Source organism: Vespula pensylvanica, chromosome 4 (genome assembly GCF_014466175.1).
Source record: "Vespula pensylvanica isolate Volc-1 chromosome 4, ASM1446617v1, whole genome shotgun sequence".
Taxonomy (NCBI): Eukaryota; Metazoa; Arthropoda; class Insecta; order Hymenoptera; family Vespidae; genus Vespula; species Vespula pensylvanica.
In genome coordinates this window covers 9,475,402-9,492,673 of record NC_057688.1, presented here as the reverse complement: position 1 = coordinate 9,492,673, position 17,272 = coordinate 9,475,402, and the positions used below count along the sequence as shown (strand labels likewise).

General features: G+C 35.3%; 1 long non-coding RNA gene across 1 annotated transcript in view; it reads left to right on the top strand.

Moving 5' to 3' along the window:
• Positions 1–17,272, top strand: part of LOC122628656 — a 108,504-nt gene that overhangs the window by 12,183 nt on the left and 79,049 nt on the right. Inside the window, exon 2 of the long non-coding RNA XR_006327089.1 lies at positions 412–523. This is a non-coding gene — a long non-coding RNA (uncharacterized LOC122628656). The remainder of the gene's footprint in view (positions 1–411; positions 524–17,272) is intronic.

Sequence of the window (17,272 nt, the reverse complement as noted above, 5' to 3'; positions counted from 1 at the left end):
AACTGTTCCGTTCCTTTTCTTTTTTTTTAATTGTTTTTATAATCGTTTTTATTTGATAAATATCGAAAAAAAAAAAAAAAACCGATCGGTGCAGTTTATTATTCGGAATATTTAAGTAAAAGTATGAGAGTATCTTTTCCTTTCAAAATTTCATTCCAAACAATTTATCAAAGAGATCACTTTCTTTTTTTTTTTTTTTTGTAAATCGTACCTTTTAATTTTCTACGATTAGAAAAAGAAAAAGAGGAGTAGAGTAGAAAGACCAGTAAGAAAGCATTGAAACAATAACGGTTACAATACCGATTGTTAAAAAAAAAAAAAAAAAAAAAAAAAAGAAAAGAGGGAGAGAGAGAAAGAAGTTTCTTCTTTTTATTTGATTTTATTCTATTTATTTATTTTTTATTTTTACAGCGTTATTTCTCGATATCGACGAAGCCCTGTCGACGAAAAGTCGATTTCTTGTTTCCATTGCGAAATGAACGGAGACGATGCGACGTCTTCGCGGAAAATCTTAGGTGCGTTGGTAAGTACGTTGCACCTTTTAAAATCTCTTCAGAAAAATCGAAGCGACGGTAACGGAAGTCGTAACGGTGCACGATCCTTCATAGGATATAACCACGCTCGCGAGAACTTTTTATTTGCCTTAGGTGACGCAATTTTTTTTTTTTTCGCCATATTTCTATACTTTCTGTATTGTTATTATCATCGTTATTATCTCTCTCTTTTCTTTTTTTATACCATTAACACAGCCGATCTTACCCGTAAAATTTATTGGATTCGAATTTATTCGTTTGATTTTTCTCTTATTCATTGAATTTTTCTCTTTCAAAATCGTGACTCGTACTTTGATAACACTTTAACGAAAGACGAAAGACAATTTATTCGTTTCTGGTTTCCCGAGCGAGTCAAGACGTTAGAATGGTGTCTTTCTTTCCTTTCCTTTTTCTTTTTTATCTTTTTTACCTATTTTTTTTTTTTACGGAAAATAGGTATGGTTTCTTGGTGAGAATGTGAGAGAAATGAGAGACACAATAAGACAGTAGCCCAATCGTCGGGCCATTTTCTTCAAGAACGTCTCTACGTCTCTACGTAGTCGTGTAACGTAGCGAGTGTAAACGGAGAATGGTATTCCCGTGGGAGAAAAGGGTAAATGAATAGAGACAACTTGTATCGCGGCTTGAACGAGGGTTGAAGAGGCGAAGGAGTAAATGCCTTTCGAGGGGTAACGTAAGAAAAGGAGATAGAGGGAGAGAGAGAGAGAGAGAGAAGGAGAGAGAAAAATACAGAAGCGATCTCAAAACGGAGATCTTTCGAAGGAAATAAGTAGATATATACACGTCGACTTTCTACAATTCTTCTTTCTTCCTTAAACCTTTATCTTCTTTTATCGAAGATTTCGAATCGAAATCGAGGATGTCATTTAAACGGGTATCAAGCTACTGCTCGATAAATTTTTTATTTGTACCATATTGCTCGTTGGTTTTTTTTTTTTATACCTTTAACATGAGAAATATTATTATTTTGTGCGTCTCAACAACCTTCTCGTGCGTACCGTGTTTTTTTTCTCTTTTTTTCTCTTTTTTTTTTTTTTTTTAGGAATGTGCGCTGAATAAAATATAAAAATGAGAATTCTTAGAACCGACCTAGAGACATGTCTCATTTAATATACATGGAAAGAGATTTTACAGAATTGATGAAAGAGAGATAGGAGAAAGATGGAGAGACAGAAATAGAAGGAGAGAGAGAGAGAGAGAGAGAGAAAGGATTATTCTCAAGAATCATGTTCAACGCGCTTCGTGGTCTTGTGATTTCTTTGTGAAATAATGTAATTTTATAGATTTAGAGATCGTAGTATGCGTATATACGTTATACGTACTTACGTATATGTATATTAGAAATTTTTTTGTCATTTGAATATAACCTTACGTCGTATTACCCTTATAAAGAATATTTCTTTTCTTTTTCTTTATTATTATTATTATTATTATTATTATTATTATTATTTTTTTTTAATTACGCGTGTTCCTTTATCTTTTTCGTTTCGAAATTTCTCTACGCCAGTTGGAACTTTTTACCGTTTCATTTTCGATTTATCAAAACGGTTTTAACGGAATTGCACTTCGTTATTTTCGTGTCTGGGTATGGCAAGTTGAATGCGAATCGATTTCTTCATTTTTAGTAGATAGAGCAAACTTGTAATTCAATATAAACTTTCTTTCCCTCTCCTTCTCTCCCTCTCCCTCTCTCTCTCTCTCTCTTTCTCTATCGAAACATTATATTCTATCTTTGGAATATTCTTATGCGATCGATAAAGTCTCACATGTCGAGAATTCAATTAACAAGCCGATCTTATTACCTCTTACCTTACACTCTAATCCAGATTTCTATGTAAGTAAGTACTTACGTGTGTAACCGCGAACAGAATTCTTAAGGGAGAAATCGTATTAGCGATGGAATTGATTCTCTCTCTCTCTCTCTCTTTCTCTCTCATGCACACACACACACACACACACACACTCTAATTTCCCATGAGATTTATTTTTTCGATCATTAAACGTCTTTATCTACGTCTTTCGTTTTCATAGAAGACGTTTGACGTTCGAAGAGATGACTCGTTAATTGTAATAAATATCTCACGATAATTATTATTCATAATGGATAATAATAAAACGTTATTACACAATAATTATATATATATATATTCATTAATTACATTTTACACATTATAATATTTATTAATTACATATTAATTGATACAATATTCGAAGAATGATTTTAAAGTTGAATGTTTCGTATTTTACGTCTTAGGATAGTACGCGATATTATTATATTCATATCCACGCGATAGTAATCGATGATTATTCCAACGAAACCTTACATTTTCGAAACTCAGATTTGATATAGATTTACTTATAGATTTGCTTACAGATGCTTGAGTACGCGTGTATATTGAGATGTTATATAAGCTCGTAGTATAAGTGCTAAGATATTTGGACAACTCGAGGTGTACATAATCGTGTTTTGTATAAGTAAATGTACATGTATATTGTTGTATAGTCTCTTTCTCTCTCTCTCTCTCTCTCTCTCTCTTTTTACAATTGTAATAATAACAACGGTGCGATCGGTGGAGTGAAACGTTTAACGGTAATCAAATATTTCTTTTCTGTCGTTTTATTACGGCGAACGATATAATTGAAATGGAAGTATCGATGTCGATACTAAGGGGTTGGAAAAAAAAAAGAAAGAAAAAGAGAAAACCAACGGTGAAAATGATTCTTTTTCTTTTTCACTTTCTATCTCTCTCTCTCTCTCTCTCTCACACACACACACACACACATATACTCTTTCTCTCCTTCTCATCGCAGAAATTCGATTTCGCTCCAAGTCAAAAAGATTAATGCGACGAGACATTTCTAATCATCAATCATAAAGGCCAATGCCTGCTTTAGATACGATAAAGCTGTTCATTGTTAAACGGCTACGTTTTATAATTAATTATGCGCGTTATGCCAGATACACACACACGCACACACGTATAAACGCATGCACGCACGTTAGATCGCCGATTTTTTTTTCTTTTTTTTTTTTCTTCTACTTCGTTCGATCTAGCTTTTGCCCCTTCTTCGATCTAGCTTTCTCCTCTACGGGGAAACGTAAGATCATTTTCTTTTGCCCCCTTTTCTTTCCCCTTTCTTTCTCTCTTTTGTTTCTTTCTTTCTTCTTCTTCTTCTTCTTCTTCTTCTTCTTTTTCCTTTCTTTCTTTCCTTTTATTTCAACTGATTCACGATTTAAAACGTCATGCCACATTTTCCATTTTCTCGAAAATGAAAATTCTCATTTTCTCTCTCTCTCTTGGTAGATAAAGTAGGTACCTACTTAGCTTGCTCGTTAACTTTGAAAAGAGTTTAGAAAGAGGATTTCTAGTCTGTCAGACTTCCTTTCCAATCACGAGGCGAATCAAATAACTCGAATGTTATAACGTTTTAGAGCGGAGGATCTTTTTTCTTTTTCTTTTTTTATTTTTTTTTTTTATTTTACTTTATTTTCTTCTCTTTTTTTCTCCGTTGTAACACGTCAACGCGAATTCTTTTACAGAGAGAGAGAGAGAGAGAGAGAGAGAGAGAGAGAGAGAGAGAGAGAGAGAAAGAGAGAAAGAGAGAGAGAGAGAGGGAGAGGGAGAGAGAGAGAGATTGACGAGAAAGTACGGCGTTACCAATTTTGAAATCCAATCGAGTGGGATTACAATTTGTATCTCCTGCGAAAGGTTTCGTACGTGCGGAAAATGATTTGCACGCTAGCCTTTCAAACCTCTTTTCAAGCTTTTCTATCTGTCCATTTCTCTCTCTATCTCTTTCCCTCTTTTTCTTTTCTCTCTCTCTCTCTATCTTTCTCTTCTTCTCTTCTTTCTCTCTCTACATTTTCGTGTTCGTGTCTATCCAGTTTTTACGCTTCTCGGCGTTCGGCTTCTGCTTATACGGCGATGATGGAAGAGAAGAAGAAGAAGAAGAAGAAGAAGAAGAAGAAGAAGAAAAAGAAAAAGAAAAAGAAAAAGAAGAAGAAGAGGAGGAGAGGAGGAAGTAAAAGAAATGAAGATAGAAAGAACGACAGAAAGAGAAGGAAAAATCGGATTTGTCCGGTTTGTTGGACCGACATTGCTGACTCCGCAGGCGCTCTTACAGTCGGTAATAGATCAGAGGCTTACCAAGCCCTCAAATGTAAAATACCTATCTAACTCGGTCTGCTACTTCGTACGTTCTGTCTTTCTATCCTTCTCTATCTGTCTATCTGCCTCTCTCTCTCTCTCTCTCTCTCTCTCTTGTTCTAGCCAAGTGCGTTTTTCGAATTCTTTCCTCGCGAATACCTTAACTCTGCTCGGCCGATACTTTCTTTTCTCCATCGCGTTTCTCGGACGTCGAGCATCCTATCGCTTAAAATTCTCGATGTTACACGAATGGAAGCCCGTCTTGTTCTTCTTCTTCTTCTTCTTCTTCTTTTGCTTCTTCTTCTTCCTTCACGTTTTCGTCTGCTTCGTGTTCGTCTCTCTTCGTCGATCCTATTTCGTATCACCTTTTCTTCAGTTCTCTTTTTTTCTTTCTCTCTTTATCTCTCTTTCTTTTCTTTCTTTCTTTCTTTCTTTCTTTCTTTCTTTCTTTCTTTCTTTCTGTACCTGCAAGAACGTTTGTCCAGATAGCTTCGGTTACGCTTTGAGTTTTGTGATCAAAATGGATGCGCCGGTCAGAGTAGAACCGTAAGCGTTTCTCCGCACGTTCCTTGGATGGTGATGTTATTGTGCCGAGTAACGTCGACTCGTTCGATCTTTTCCCGTTTAGTTCTTTTCCTTCCCTTCTCTTCCCTTTTCCATCTTTACTTTTTTCCTTTTCCTTTACCTTCCTACGAAATCGCGAAGCTTCACGGAACCGGTGGACTCCCGCACCCCCGTTCAACGCGTTCCTTTCCAAAGATTCCTTACGAAGAATCGCAATTTCGAAGGAGATGGATGGATGGATTGGATCGGATCGGATCGGATCCGATGGATAGATAGGTATCTTCGATAGATGTGTTGTATATGTTCATGAAAATATTGGTCAGTGAATAGAAAGAAAAAAAGAAAGAAAGAAAGAAAGAAAGAAAGAAAGAAAGAAAGAATAAACGTTACCAGGAGTTATATTAGAAATAATACCATTTAAACAGAGCGAGAGAGAGCGAGAGAAAAAGAGCGAAAGAGAGAGAGAGAGAGAGAGAGAGAGAGAGAGAGAGAGAGAGAGAGAGAGAGAGAGATCGGAATTCTAGTTAATTAGAAATTAATTAATTAATTACGGATTTATCACGATTCTTCTCTTTATGTACAAACTATTCTTGATTGCGATTAATTAACGTGATATATTACACGGCTAAAGAGTAAATGTTAAGTGAAAATTTCTAAATAAAAAAAGAAAGATAAAAAGAGACACAGAGAAGAGAGAAAGAGAGAAAGAGAGAAAAAAAAAAAGATATGTACCCGTGTATATAGATGAAAAGATCGATGCCATAACGCGTTTCCTTACAAAGCACTTTATCTATCCTCGTTCTATTAATATTCTCGATCCTAGCCTAGTCGACGTGACGCGTCTAATTATGTCCTCGTTAAAAGCCAGCAAGACGACCGTGTTTTCCCTTCTGTTACCAAAGACGTTAGATAGGGTAGAAGATGACACGAGAAAGAATGTTGTTGGTAGAAGAAAGTTATAAAGACGAAAGATAGAGAGAGAGAGAGAGAGAGAGAGAGAGAGACTCGAAGAAGGAATACACATTTTACTTGCATAATTAATGTACCTATATATATATATATATATATATATATATATATATATATACATACACATCTTTGTAAATTGATACACACTTTTACGATAGTGGAGACGTGACGTTCTACGAACCAGAACGTACTTACGTTTCCATGTGTGTCGCACTGTACAAAAACTCTCGAACATCTTTTTGTAAAGAATATGTATGTATCTATCTATCTGTGTATCCATGTATCCATATATATATATATATATATGTATGTATGTATGTATGTATGTATGTATATGTATATATATATGTACGTATGGAAACATGGAAAGACTTGGGTGGAAAGGACGAAAGAAGAATGTGAGAAAGAATATTAAAGCAAACGTTGGAATACTCGCTTTCATATTTCGAGCGTGTCTTCTCGTACTACATCGAAGGCCAGAGGCTATACAAGGGATGTTGGACCTCCCTCCGAAAAGAATTTGTGAACTGAAAGAGAACGTCACGAATTCATATAAGAAGATACAGGCGACGACGGTTCTATAACTTAAAACGATAGAGAACGATATAGTTTGAAAGGAAAAGAAGAAGAAGGAGGAGGAGGAGGATTGCTTCGCCAAAAGTGGATTTTAGTATTTTTATTTTATCCCTAGGTTCGCGAGCAATGAGACTAGAAATTTCGAAGAAAAAAATATCCGATAAGTTATGATATACTATGATATATATCTCTAAAAATTGTAGAATAAATCCTTTTAAATTTATTAATAATTCAAGAATTGGAAGTTTGGAAACGATTAAGTCTTCAAATTATTCATAATTTTAGGATAAATATCGAAAAATTTAAGAGCAACGACGAAACGACGAATCGACGATTATTTTCCTTAAATTTAATTCTTTCAATTTTGATTTGGTATTAATTCGAAATTGTTTTTCCATCGAGATGAGAATAATCTCGAAGTAAAAGTAATCCGATAGAGAACGACAACGATATGTTCGAGGATGATGTTAAAATTACTTTTTTTTTTTAGCATTTTGAAAAAAAATATTCAGTTGCCTAGGGAATTGAGTTTATTCGCGAAAGAATTATTTCGATTTATATAAGGATCGATCTTACTTTGATCGTTATAATATTTAATCGCGTCAAGTTGAAACATTGAACATCGAGTTAAGATCGTTCGACCTAAATCGTTTTGAAACACGCACGAGTCGATATGATATTTCTTATCGAAACGTCGCTCGAAGGAAATAGTACATATATATATATATATATATACATATATACATATATACATATGCATATTATATATGCAAACGTGGATAGAGAGTCGTGTCATTATCTGTGACACTATTCGGTACGGTTGATCATTTGTTTTCACGCGTCTACGTCAGAGGTGGGAATTCGCGAGTGAGAGATGTATTTTGTTTTGCTCTCGAAGCCGACCGACGCACGAAACTGCCTCTGCCACGATGGCATGCATTTTAATAAGAGCACGCGCGTGCTCTCGCGTTTTCGAGGTTTTAACATCGATGAGAGTCCGCTCTCGGCTTTGCCGTTTGCTCTCATACGTTTTGTTGTTTTAACGACGCACGCCAACATGCTTTAGTCGAAATAGTTTACGATCGGTGTTGCTTTCAAATGTATACCTCGATTTACTGAGATATTCTTTCTCTCTTTCTCTCTCTTTCTGTCTGTGATAACGAATTTGATGAACAAGGATAGTTCAAATTTTTAGATATTACGTTTATTTCATAGGTTACGAATTCATACGTTTTATCTTTGATAAACTTTCTATAATCTGTTATAGTTTATTTTCTTGTCTAAGAACGCTTGGTATAAGTAGACTATAATATATAACATTATTGTTATTATTATTATAGATAGTGTATATATGTTTATGTATTAAGTTGTACGTACTTGGCGAATATTAGATACTACGAGTATCGGCTTTGAATCGATTGTGTGGATATGAAATAAGATCGAAAAAATATACGCATGTAGTGGAGAGTATATAAGTTATGGGTATGTAATATTATACAATTAATAATAATGTATATATATATATATATATATATATATATATATATATCGTTATTATTATACTTACCGTACTAACTTATACTTAGCAAGTATAAACTCTCGAATATGAACGAACGATTAATTTTATGGGAATAAAGTAAAATAAGATTTAAAAAATATACGTATACATGTGTGTATATTTTCGATATAGCAGCTATGGATTTAAAACGAGTCACCCGTTAGATCGAATGGGGCCGATCAACTCGTCAAAAGAATTTACATACGTTGGATTCTTTTGAATCCGTAATAAAGTGCTTTCATTCTATATATATACATACACACACACACACACACACACACATATATATATATACGAGTAAGGCGATACTTCATGGTGATTTCATTCGCATTAACGTTCTCCACCTGTCGCTGCCACATCGGTGATTATTTAATGGCATATAATTCTAAGATGTCTACCGACGGTGCTGTTACCGGCTGCAAGTTTTATGATAATTAAATTCCGTGTAACGCTCTCGACGACAAAACGTTTCTTGTGTCGCTCTTTAACAATTTGTTTCATTCTTTTTATTTCTCTCTCTCTCTCTCTCTCTCTCTCTCTCTCTCTCTCTCTCTCTCTCCGTCTGTCTGTCTCTCTTTCTTACAAATACACGTACAACACATGTACACTTAAGTACATATTTTTTTCGGTCGGCAGTTAAAGCATACTTTAACTTCTGTGAATTTAAAAGAGAAACAAGATCCGATAGATACGATGGTCTTGTTTAATATAATAATTTTTTTACAAATTGTACGCATTAAACTATTAAATAAGTTATTAGAATTGTAATGATACTGATTATGAAAATATTATCAAGATCAAAAGAATGAATCTTTTATCATTCACGTCTTTCTAATTATATAAAGAGTTTAATTACAATCAAAAATAAAAAAAATATCTTACTCGGATCTCTTTTATAATCATTCGTGGCACAATTATTAACTCTCTCTCTTTCTCTCTCTCTCTCTCTCTCTCTGCTGTCTCAGTATCAGTCTTTTAAAAGAAGGTTACATAAATATTTGTTAAACCTAGATTAAGGCTAATTATCTAAGGAAGTGTATTCTATATATTTTCCTTTGAAGCAACTCTTATGCGAGTTCAGGTCATTCACAGGTCATTCCTCTTCCGCAGTTTTCATTTTTTATTTTGCTTATCATTACATTTCAAGTATACTATCAATTATTTTCACATTTTATTACACGTACATTCGTGTAATGGCTAATATCAGAAATGAATAAACATATCCGTATTTTCTCATATTTTTAAGATTTTTTGAAAATGGTAAATAAAACAGATAGATAGATCCATAGATAGGTAGAGAGAGAGAGAGAGAGAGAGAGAGAGAGAGAGAGAGAGAGAGAGAGAGAGAGAGAGAGAGAGAGTGACTTATCTTAGAAAGAGTTAAAGGTTCACGAGTCGTTTTTCATCCTCCTCCATTCTTTTTTATTTACCATCACATTTTAATCATATCATTAATAATTTTTATATCCTATCGCACGTGCATTCCTTTATTCGCTAATGCTAGAAATGAATAAATATATCCATCTCTTTTTATACTTTCAAGATCCTTTAAAAAGAGAGAGAAAGAATTTATGAGTTACCGTAGAAAGGGTTAAGATTCACAAATCATTTTTCATTCTCTTCCACTTTTTTTTTTTTTTTTTATTTACCATCACATTTTAATTATATCATTAACAATTTTTATATCCTATCGCAAGTACATTCGTTTATTGATCGATGTCAGAAATTAATAAATATATCTATCCCTTTCTATACTTTCGAGATTCCTCGAAAATAGGGGGATAAGATAGATAAAGAGAAAGAGATAGAGAAAGAGAGAAGGATTTTGTGGATAACCCATAGAAAGGGTTGGGAGAATGTCGAGGGGGTTTGGTAAAGGGGTTTTGAAGAAAATCGAGGTTGCATCCTGGGCTTCTCCATCCTAAGCTATGTCGCTCCATCTAACCGAATGTCTATTGTCTTTCGAGAGGCATTGATTGAAGTTTGTCTTCGTAGTCGTCCTCGGGGTTGGAAAGGATCGGAAGACGGCACTTCCGCGTCGTCGTCGTCGTCTTTGGCGTCGTGGGAGCCGTTATTCCATTACACCAGCCGCGTGTCAGACGTCAAATAAAGGATAAGTAAAAAAAAAAAAAAAAAAAAACGAGAGAGAAAAAAGAAAGAAAGTGAAGAAAAAGAAGCAGAAGAAGAAGAAGAAGAAGAAGAAGAAGAAGGGAGGAAAATAAAAAATAAAAGAAAAATGGGAAGGTGGTATGCTGGTATGGGGATGACAAAGGGAAACGTGACAGAGAGAGATAGAAAGATGGGCGAAGGTAAAGCGTGTTTAACTGTAGGGATGAAAAACTAACGTATATGTTTTATATGTGTATGAGAGAGAGAGAGAGAGAGAGAGAGAGAGAGAGAGTGACTCGACGACGTGGCACGTGCCTATTTTCACGTGTCTGAGTTTCTCGAACGCGACGACACGCGATTTCTTCTCGTTCGAACGATCAATCATAGAAAGTCCGACCGACGACGATGACGAGGACAACGAGGACGAACGGGAACGAGAACGAGAACGAGAACGAGGACGAGGACGAGGAGTCTTTATTCTACTTCTTCGCACGTGATCTTCCTAGTCAGTAAGCTAAGAAAGGATATAGATCGATTTAGACTATCCTACCGATTCTATCTTTCTTCTCCTTTTTTCTTTTCTTCTTTTTTTTATTTATTTTTATTTACTTTTTCGTCTGGTTTTTGTTTTTTATAGGTGATACCAAATTAGACACTATTAATTGATTTAGAACGAAGGAAACTTGATAATAAATTTGAGACTGAGATGAAAATCGGTCGATGATAATACGTAGATATAATTATGTGTCTATAATTAGAATAAATTTTCCTGAGAGAGGGGGATATATTATTATTATTATTATTATTATTATTATTATTATTATTATTATTATTATTATTGTAACTGACTTATTTTATCCCATTTTTTATGCTAAAATTAGAACATTCAGGCTGTATCTACCATGAAGTTATTATTACTCATTCTCTCTTTCTCTCTCTCTCTCTCTCTCTGCGTTTAAGGAAAATCGATATGGCGACGGAAGACTGTGCATTCTCGTATATATTAATATAATTATAGTACGTCTCTCTCTCTCTCTCTCTCTCTCTCTCTCTCTCTTTCTCTCTCTCTCTCTCTCTCTCTCTCTCTCTTTCCTTCTCTCTCTTTATTTCGATGTAATAAAATCGGTCGTATGGATATTTCGGAAGAGCGTCACTTTTCTGGTCTCATAATTTCTTCCTAGTCTTCATACGATTTTATACGGAATTTAAATTAATTATCATTTTATTTAATCTCGAAAATCTCAAATAAAAAATATACGACGTATCGAAACGAATTCGTATGAATATCATCTTGATGGTCGTGACCATTGATCGATCATGACCATTGATTGCTTTTAGTCATGGCGATATATATCTATACACGCATATATATGTATATTACATTAATGTAATTATCAGAAACGTGGTTCTCTCAATGGGTCGCTATGCTTAGAGCTTAGACCGTTAGCAACGAAAACGTTCGTCGTTTCTGGTACGTCCTATGCAATACGACAGCCACGAACGGCTACATACTGAACAAGAGAGAGAGATAGAGAGATAGATAGATAGATAGAGATAGAGAGATAGAGAGAGAGAGAGAGAGAGAGAGAGAGAGAGAGAGAGAGAGAGAGAGATAGGCGGTCGGGCAAACGCGCGTACCGGTGGTTTCAAGCGACCATTAAATCAAAAGCCATTATACTAATCGACATTACAACGCGTTGCTAACGTTGCACGGTTACACGGGGACATGAGGCATTCGAAATTTTGGAATATCCTCGAATAGTTGAATTTTCCTCTCATATTTTCCATACGAGACGGGATTCCACAAGTTATAAGAATGTATTAATACGCATAAATAAATTTCTATATGTATTCTACGTATTCTATACGTATGCGTACCTTTCTACATTTATTTATTACATAAATACATATATCTATACGATAGAAAGAGAGAGAGAGAGAGAGAGAGAGAGAGAGAGAGAGAGAGAAATACTGTTAACTAAAATTCATTTGTGCAAACGCGCTAATGGCGCTAACTGCCATTGCGACAAAAGCAATCTCTCTCTTTTTCTATCTTTTTCTCTCTTTTACTTTTTACCAGAACATCGACAAGTACGAATTAATTAGTAGGTAAAATGCACGTTCGCAATTAGAAGTAACTAATCGTGTAACGTATGTATGTGTGTTGTTACATAACGATTTATACACATACACACACACATACACGCACATGTACGTATATAAATGTATTTACTGTATGTAATTCATTCATTTTATTCGCTCTCTTTTCGTTTAACTCTTATCTAACCCAGAAATCGATATTTTTTATCGGATATCTCGATAAAAAGATCTCCTTCAAGAAGACATGGATGTTTCATACATACATTTTATACATATACATATATATATATATATATATATATATATATATATATATATATAGTATGGTATAGGTGAAGGTGCAGAGGGAGAGGGAGGGGGAGGGAGAGGGTGGTAACGGACGACTCGAAGTCACTTTTCCTGACGATGCAGAAAGATTCCGCCTTTAAGTGGTACTTTGCAAGCATTGTCAACCTAAAGAGAAGCGGGTGGAGTGGGTGGAGGGGGAGAAGGGTGAGTAAGAAGGAGGGGAGGAAGAGGAGAAGCATCAGGGAAGGTTCTCCTCGTTGTACCTTATGAATAATTAACATGCGTTGTAAAAGGGTGTGCTAATGGAATCACGTGGATGGGGACTTTAAATTCTTTCTTTCTCTCTCTCTCTCTCTCTCTCTCTCTCTCCCTCTGTCTCTTTTAACGCGACGTGAGTGACATTTTCAAACGAAAAAATACGAAGGAGAGAGAGAGAGAGAGAGAGAGAGAGAATATGTAGTAGGGAAAAAAAGAAGATGATTTTGTAGCCAAAGTAAACAAGATTCTTTCTTCCTTTTTATTCTACGATTTTTCTCTCTCTCTCTCTCTCTCTTCTTTTTCCTCTTCTTATGTACTTTTCTTTTTCTTTGTATTTTCTTGTTTTTCCATTTCTTTTCTTCTTTTCTATTCTTTTCTTAGAGCCATGATAAATCTTCGAAAGACATGCTTTTACGTACGTTCTTTCTTCGCGTATACACATATGTAGATATCTAGATATATATGTATATATTTGTATGTATATATGTATATATGTATGTACATAGAAAAGATGTAGAAAAGTCGTTAGGTCGTTGACATTCTTTGCTATATCATCCATGTAAATATTAAAATATCACCCATAGAAGGAGCGCTCTCGTAACGTCTCGTAACTGAAATGATGGTGAAGACTTCTTTCTCTCTCTCTTTCTCTGTCTCTCTCTCTCTCTCTCTCTCTCTCTCTCTCTCTTTGGTGACCCTAATGACTTACCACAAAATGCTTCTCTTTTTCTCTTTCTAGGAACTCGATTGAAAATTACGTGGTTACGTATTTAACGTAGAAAAGAAATAATAGACTTTTCGTTATTTAGAATACATTTATTTATTTATTTATTTATTTATTTATTTATTTAATGAGAGTAACAGAATAATTTGATAAGAAAATATAATGAACGTTATGCATTTGGGTGAAAAATATTTCGTGGGATAAAAAACAAGAAGAAGAAGAAAAACATTGGTACGTACGTAATATAATCAAGATGGAGATTATATATATATATATATATATATATATATATATGTATACAATATAATAAAATAAAAGGGAAGTATCGAGTGTGTGAGAGTTGATACAAAAGTCACTCGCAATTTTTCAAGAAAGAAGAAAAGAATATTGTCGGTAGGTCGAGATCGTCGAGTACGATAACTTGCACCTCGCTGAATATTCTCAATCCTAGTCTCTTTCTCTCTCTCTCTCTCTCTCTTTCTCTCTCTTTCCCTCTCCCTCCCCTTTCCCCATCTCTCTCCGTCGACATCGCTGTAAATCTCATTATTTCGCTCCTCGAATAACGATCTTTTTATGCCCCGCAAGGTAAATCGTTAAGAATAAATTAACGATACCGCGAGCAAAATGGGTGGTATTATATTCGTCGTCGGTATTATTATTCGTTGCTGAGAGGGAACGTTGCTGTTGGTGCTCATCATCGTCGAATCCGATGCGATGAGAGGAGAACAAGAGAAAGAGAAATAAAGAGAGAGAGAGAGAGAGAGAGAGAGAGAGAGAGAGAGATAGATAGATAGATACATACATAGATAGATAGATAGATACATATATAGATAGATACATAAATCGAGAGAGAGAGAGAGAGAGAGAGAAAAGAGAGAGAGAGAGAGAGAGAGAGAAGTTTGAAGAAAAGGATTTCGGTAGGGTGTCGAGAGAAATTTCGCGACGAGAACGCGACCCTTTATCGAGAATCTAACAAATCTAATTTCGTTCGTTTTCTGTCTTTGTTTGTCTGACTCTCTCTCTCTCTCTCTCTCTCTCTCTCTCTCTCTCCCTCTCTTTCTTTCTTAAGAAGTGTAACACTTTGAAAGTTCTCACCTGGCAAGGACAACTGGCTCATTTACCCGGGGCACGATATTAAAGGTTCGATAAAGAAAATGCCACTCGACAGTGCCAAGGAGGAGAGAATTCCGCTCGATGGATATGCGGGAGATTTTGAGACGCCGCAGAAAGAGACGTGGAACCGGATCGGTTCGTTGAGAAGACACAAAGAGCCCGCTGCGAGGATACCTAAGGGTAGATTCTAATGATGACGGTACGGCCCGCGGCAAATATCTTCACCGATAGCTTCAAACCTGCCTACCTTGTTCTCTCTCTCTCTCTCTCTCTCTCTCTCTCTCTCTCTCTCTTTCTCTCTTTCTCTTTCTCTCTTTCTCCGTCTTTTTATTTTTTTCTTTTTTTCTTCTCTTTTTTTTTCTTCTTCTTCTGCTTCTTTTGCTTCTTCTCTCTCTCTCTCTCTCTCTCTCTTTCTCCTTCTCTCTGTGTCTCTCTTTTTCTTTCTGTACCTTCTAGGTTCGCCCATATAACGCTTTAAACCCTCCTTGCATCGGCTTTTACCTAACCCCTCTTTGGATCCTTTTCTTACAATCGTGAAAGTCGCCAAGGGAGAAGAATGAGATCGGAAAAGTATTATGGTTTTCATCGGTATTATTATTGCCATCGACAATAATAATACTGATATATATATATATATATTCTATAATAATACTGATATATATATATATATATATATATATATATATATATAAGATTCTTTGAACAGTTCGTTTGGGTCCCATTGTATCTTTGATTTTCGTTAAAACTTTAAACAAAATACATATTATCGATAAATCTGGATATCAAATATAATTCGTCGGGAAAAAATTGAAAGTTTCTAAGTAAAGGGATAAGTAATGGAGCGATAGTTTTAATAGTTGTTCGTCATCTTTCGTTGGAAATCGTTTGCGAATTTGGCAAATGGTATTATGGACAAAATACGAACTGCAAGTTCAATAGGGGAACGCTGTCCACACATCGAAACATTTGTCGTATCGGTGTATAAGCTTGCTCAGTTGTTATAACTCCTCTCTCACTGCGTGACATAACAATCGGATTAGAGTACGATAGAAATTTTTCTATGCGGTGAAAATAGTATGGTATATTTAACAAGGGCAAAAAGAGCACCATATCCTATGTTACGTTTTTCCGAAGAATAAACAGCTTTGTTAATCGTACGAATTTTATGATTTTTTAATTAAACTTTTTCATCTTTTTTTTTTTTTTAATCGAACTAATATACAAGAAGATATTGCGTTCGATATTACTTGAGATGAAGTGAAAATATCGTAATAAAACTAATGACGCACGATTAGATCGAAAATTGACGTAGACCGAACCCTGTTGAAGAAAAAAAAAAAAAAAAAGAAAAAAAAGAAACAATTCTTAAATTTGAAACATGTATCTTCTCTCTATGATAATTTTGACCGACGCCCTGACGATTAGACCAAAAAAAAAAAAAAAAAAAAAAAAAGAAAAAAAAGAAAAGAAAAAAAAAAAAAGAAATAGAAAAACCTAGTAATTTCTTCGTTTCGAGGGACGATATTCCTATTGAATTTCATTAAAGAAAGATCTTATCTCCTGATAAGGTAGTATAAATGTGTACTTTATAGATCTGGTTGGATGTGTGTGGACGCGTGTGTCTACCTTGAAAAGGGAATTCGTCGAGCACGTAGATCTCTGATAAGCCGGATCTATTAATGTCAACGCGCGTTGAGGATTAAAGGATCAAAGGATTAATCGCTTGTTTTGCCCGGGGACAATTATCTTGATCTACGTGACAAGGTGAAACCGCCGGTGTTGGAAGCGTCCGTCACGTGTTTGCACGTGCACGAGGACTATGGTAGGGGGGGTTGCATGGAGTAGGGGAAGAGGATGGAAAATGGTGGATGAGGGGTAGAAAGGAGTGGGACCAAGGGGTCAGATGATGGCGAGCGATGTCTTTAGGGTAGGTATGTATATATCTACCTTTAGCTAGGAACGTCTGTACGAGTACCGCTAGAACGTTAAGTATTCTCAAGTGTTTAGTATTCCGTCGTCATTTGATTCCTCGGCTTCTCTACGTGGCGAGCATTGTTTGCGAGCCTCCACTGCATCCACGACGTTAAGACCAGCAAAGGCTCGGTCAACTTTCCACGAATATTCTCAAGGAATTATTATCTACCTACTCCGGAGATAGATAGAGAGATAGAGAGAGAGAGAGAGAGAGAGAGAGAGAGAGAGAGAGAGAGAGAGAGAAAGAGAGAGAGAGAGGGAGGGAGAGGGCCGCCATTTTGTTGTTGTTTTTTTTAAAATTTGTTTTTTATTCTTCTTTGATTTCTCCTTTTTTTTT